Genomic DNA, 6,000 nt, shown 5'->3' on the forward strand with positions numbered 1-6,000 from the left:
TTGGGAAAAGTTAAATTAAAGGCTACAATTTTCTATGTTTATGAAAAGCCAGCTTTTCGGATGCTATAAATTTATTATCCTCAACAAACAGCTTTAAGACCGAAAACTGATTGTTTTAAGATACGCTTTCATTTTTATTAAAGCCCTCTGAAGAACAATCAAGAGAAAACATTTGTAATCTATGGCTGATATGTTGTACATTGTGAAAATAAACCCAGAGAGATTCATTACGTATTCAAAGCTGTCTAGAATACATAACTCTTTATGTTTTCTTATGCTTTATTTTTTTAGCTAAAAATGGAAATAATAAAATTCACTGCATTGTGTATGCTGCAGAAGGGAATATTTAATATTCTCAGAGCATCGTGTGGCTGTACGGATGCATGAGATATTCCAGTTAACAAAAAAAAGTTGCTTTATGTTTCTGGCATGTGAATGACAAAGAGAAAATTGCTTCCTCCTCCAAAGAGAAAAATCTTAGAAAATAATAGAATTTAAAACCTCAGGATGTCATTAAAACTCTCTACTTGTCAGAAGATGTCTAAGACTTTAGATTTCAGCAAAGCAATGATTTAGAACTACTCATCAGATAGTGACATCTCAAATCCCAACTCCAACACACAGCTATGACTAAACATTACATGGGCTGCTGTGACTCCTCATTTGATAAGCTATAGTACCTATTTTTCATATCGGTCAAAGGCAGAAATGCAATTAAGAATATAGACTCAAGAGGAGTAGTCCCTAGGTCTGCCTTCTGCTCCAGAAACTCATAGCTGTAAGATATTTCTGTGCCTCTGTTCTTTCATATGTCAAATAGAGATATTAATGTATTTACCTCAGAGGGTTGTTGAGGATTAAATTGGAACAGTAACTGATATATAGCAAATGCATTTTATAGAATTTAACCATTATTTTTAATCATGGTTTATCATCTATCTTCTTGTGCCACTTCTCTCATTTTTATGTATTTGTATTTTTATGTTAAATCATCTCTCACATCCTAAAGACAAATATTTTCTTTTTTAACCACTTCAAGCCCAATACACATGGAGAATACTCAGCAAAACATTTTCTTAAAAAAAAATTCTTGGGTTTAGAAACCTTACTATGTCTTGGTAAAAAACAAGAAAATAAAACTTTTTACACAAACAGATAGGTTTACTATAAAATAGACTATGAAATATTTCAAGGAATATGGCTTTTGTAATGTTTCAAGGAATATGGTTTACATACATAGTGAGGTAAACACTAGTTCAAAAATGCCAAGAGTTGAGAGAGGCAGGTCACAGTGCAAAGAAAACTGAGGGTGAGAATTTTTGCAAACTTTTGACATTAAAATATAGCATTATATTTTTCTTTAATTCTCTACTGGGCCCAAAGTTCAGTGAAAGGAAACTTGAAGCAGAAAATAACGTGTTTACACTGATAAATTTCTATGTCAGGAACATTTTAATATTTTCTGAGAGAAAAATAAAGATAATCAATCCATCGCTTTCAAAGAAGCTTTTAAGAAATTTGTCCTAAATTTCTGGAAAGTATTATGGTAGTGGATAAATATAAAGATATTTTCTTTTTAAGGTAAAAGATATCCGGTCAGTTAAGTGGAAGGGCTATAAAATTACCTCTAGCTCTATTCATATAATTTTGTTTGAATTTTAGATAAGCTATATTTAAAATTAGATGTAGTATACTTTATATCTATTTCTTACATAATTATTATATAATGTTTAGATAATCCATATGATAGAGTCCTCGTGATAGAATCAGGAAATCACTTGGCTGTCATTTATAAAATTACCAGTTTAAAATAAGAAAGGGTTGAAAATTAGTTTCAGAAATTTAAATTTGAATCTGAAGGCAATAATATATTCTAAAATTGGAATGAATGAAACCAATGATACATTTGCAGTTTAAATGTAGATCTATTGTCTGAATGTTTAGTTTCTTAATTATAAAATAAATCATGGGAATGACTAAAGAAAATGGTTGTACTAATCATTTTACTTTCAAATTTGATCTGCCTTTGGCTATACACATACCACTTTTATTTCTACATCATAATTGTTTCAAATTATTAAAGAGGCATTGGATTTAAAAACTGATCCTAAAGAGAAAGCAAAATTAACAAATATGTAAAGTTACCATTCTCCTTCTTTTAGGGTGAAAAATTACATGTCCCAAACTCATTCCTTGCAGTTTATCAATGGTAATTTCAGCATTTACAATTTTATACTTCAGATTTTGTCATATCTTTAAAATTGCCTTTGTTCTCTCTTTAGTGAAACAATTTGCATTTAGACATTATTGAATACTAGAACGGGGAGGAGATTAAAATATTCAAATAACATTAACAAATCATTGATAATTTCAATACAACCACCATTGCCTTAAAAAAAAATTTCACAATGTCTTACTTATGTCTTGGTTATCTTTCAGTGTTGAGCAGGTATTTTTTAAAAATCTGTTTACTGCCCTCACCTTACTCTAGTATAGGCACTGGAGACAAAATTCTTCCACGTTCCAATAAGCATGATTATTTTTCTTCAGAAGTAGCTGAACACCATGCTTATTACAAGAAAGCTAAACACCTCTCTAACTTACACCATAGAATGACCCTGTAATTATTTAATAATATAATTTAATTAGAGCAAAAATTATGATTTGTAAAGAATGTTTATTGATATTCTTATTAAGATTTCTATTTTCAGTGCTATCAGAGTATACTGGCAGTTTAATTGAAGGAAATAGAAATTAGCTTTAAAATATTTTTCTCAGAAATGTATTCCTGTAGGTTTAGAAGGTACTCCTTATTCAAACTTCCTATATAAAATCTCAGACAATTGTATTCCAAGAAGAACTCAGATACCTTAACGAGTCTTCCTTATGAAAACAATTAAAAGTGCAAATAATTCAGCAAAAGGAACTATCAATAGAGTAAACAGACAAGCTACACAATGGGAGAAAATATTTACAAACGATGCCTCTGACAAATGTCTAATATACAGCATTTATATGAAACTTGAACAAATCAACAAGCAAAAAACAAATAATCCTGTTAAAAATGGAGTAAAGAACATAGATACTTCTCAAAAGAATACACACAGGTGGGCAATAAACATAAGAAAAGATGCTTAACATCACTAATCATCAGAAAAATTCAAATCAAAACCACAATAAGATACCATATCGCACCAGTCAAAATGGCTTGTATCAAAAAAGTCAAAAAACAACAGATGTTGATGAGGCTATGGAGAAAAGAGAATGCTTATAGATTGTTGGTGAGAATATAAACTAGTTCAGCCATCATGGAAAGCAGTTCAGAGATTTCTCAAAGAACTAAAAAGAGAACTACCATCTGATCCAGCAATCCCATTACAGAATATATACCCAAAGGAAATTAAGGAGTTCTACCAAAAGAACATCTGCGATGTTCTCATTGCAGCACAATTCACAGTAGCAAAGGTATGGAATCAACCTGGGTGCCCATGAACAGTGAACAGTGGACTGGATAAAGAAAATATGCATATGCACCATGTAATACTACACAGCCATAAAAAGGAATGAAATCATGTCTTTTGCAGCAATATGACTTTAGCTGGCAGCCATTATCCTAAGTAAATTAATGCAGAAAACCAAATACCACGTGTTCTCACTTATAAGTGAAAGTTAAACATTGAATACACATGGACATAAAGATGGGAACAATAGACACTGAAGACTATAAGAAGTGGAAGAGACAGATGGGGGTAAGGGTTGGAAAACTGCCTGTTGGGTACTATGTTCACTACCTGGGCAACAGGTTCAATTGTACCCCAAGCCTCAGCATCATGCAATATATCCATGTAACAAACTGCACATGCGCCACTGAATCTTTAAAAAAAAAAAAAAAAAAAAAAAGTTAATTTTTCTAAATGTAAATAACTTATAAAATCGAGAGTTAAAAAAATGAAGTTTCTGTTTTGAAGACCACATGTGACACGAGAGACCAAATACAAAGCCTGAGACCAACAGGATCAAGATCTAATAGGATCTACAAATAAAGTTGGTAATTTTGGAAGAGAATAAGAGTAAACCAGAAATAAGCTGACATATGGAAAGATACTCCAAATAAATTATGTTTAGATTTAGACAGCAGAGTATACTGAGAGGGGTGGAGTCTCCCTTGAGCATCAGGCATCTTGCATATTTGTGGCCTAAACTTATTTATATTACTTGTGCAGTCTTATCAATTTCAATCACAGAATTCATCATAAAGGAGTTCAGAATGATTGTTTTGTTTTGCTCCTCACCTAACAACAAACAAATAAACAACAACCCATAAGTTTTGTTCATTACAAAGGATGTTGAATTAAAAGTACTTATGAACACATTTAAAAAAAATCAATGCCCTTTGAAGAAACTTATCTTCTAAAGAAACTTTATAAAATGATAAAATTCCAAGGGACCATAATACAATATACATATAAAGCATATAAGGAATCAGGGTATCAGGAAAAAAAAAAAACTTTCCAAAATAACTAACAACAGAATCAAATCTGCAAAAATTTAGCCATTTAAATTACCACTCAAAGAATGCCAAGTAAATATGTCAAATATACTTAAAGAAATAAAACAGAAAACTGTAAATGTAAGGAATATGTAACTATAAAAATTGACCAAACATCTTTGAAAAATATATAATCACTAAAAATTAATATTTTATTTGAAAATAAAATGAATAGGATAAATGCCAGAGGGGAGAAAAACTGAAAGAAAATAATAAATAGGAAATTCAACCTGAATAGATCAAGAGTGCAGTAAAGGGCCGGGCGCGGTGGCTCAAGCCTGTAATCCCAGCACTTTGGGAGGCCGAGACGGGCGGATCACGAGGTCAGGAGATCGAGACCATCCTGGCTAACACGGTGAAACCCCGTCTCTACTAACAAATACAAAAAACTAGCCGGGCGAAGTGGCGGGCGCCTGTGGTCCCAGCTACTCGGGAGGCTGAGACAGGAGAATGGCGTAAACCCGGGAGGCGGAGCTTGCAGTGAGCTGAGATCCAGCCACTGCACTCCAGCCTGGGCGACAGAGCCAGACTCAGTCTCAAAAAAAAAAGAGTGCAGTAAAGAAAAAAAAACATAGGATGGAAGAAAATGAAAGAGGGCAGATAGTATAAAGTGTTCTAACATGTTGAAGGAGAGTGCAAGAAGTGATAATAAAGAAATGGAGAGATACAGAATCTGAATAGATAGTAGTTAAGAATTTCTGAGAAGATATGAAAGCACAGATTCAAGAAGTTGTCCAAGTGAAAACAATTTTTAAAATCCAATCTAGAATTCTATATCTAGAAAAATTACTCTTCAAGAATTAGAATGAAATAAAACTTTATAGAGGTACAAAAACTGACTTGGTGAACAACAGACCCCCAGTAAAAGACAATGGTGAAGGAAAGGGGTACAAATCAGCACCCTTAATTCCAGAAGGAATGTTGAGCAAAGAAACTAGGGCTTCCAGTTTCTGGCCTGACATGTAAAGAGCTCAGAAGTCAGTCCTGTTCACAATAATAATAATAATAATAATAATAAATAATTTGAAAAAAAGAGAATATAAACCACCATTTTTAGATCCACCAGAAATATAAACAACCATTTTTAGATTGCCCAGGTCACTGGGCAAACAACTGTCCTGAAAACTGGAGAGAGGTGCGGATGAAGAGAATCACAGCTCACCAGAAGCAGAAAGCAGCAGAAGCTGCTACTAGAGCCAGCGGCTGGTAGGAACACGTAAAGGGTAACTGACTAATTGCTGGAGGAAAAGCATGGACTATCTTGAGAGGCAAAAATTGCAGGCACAGCCTCAGAGGACACTACAAATTCATGACTTTTACATCCAGGAGCCCAAACTACATGCTCAGGGTAAAGGTCAGAGAAAGGTTCCTTTTGTGCTTCTGACAGTAGCAAGGGGAAAATAATCATTTTTAAATAGTCCCAGAGTATTCTGTTCTCTTTAACAAACACC

The sequence above is a fragment of the Macaca thibetana genome, chromosome 4, assembly GCF_024542745.1.
Source record: "Macaca thibetana thibetana isolate TM-01 chromosome 4, ASM2454274v1, whole genome shotgun sequence".
NCBI lineage: Eukaryota > Metazoa > Chordata > Mammalia > Primates > Cercopithecidae > Macaca > Macaca thibetana.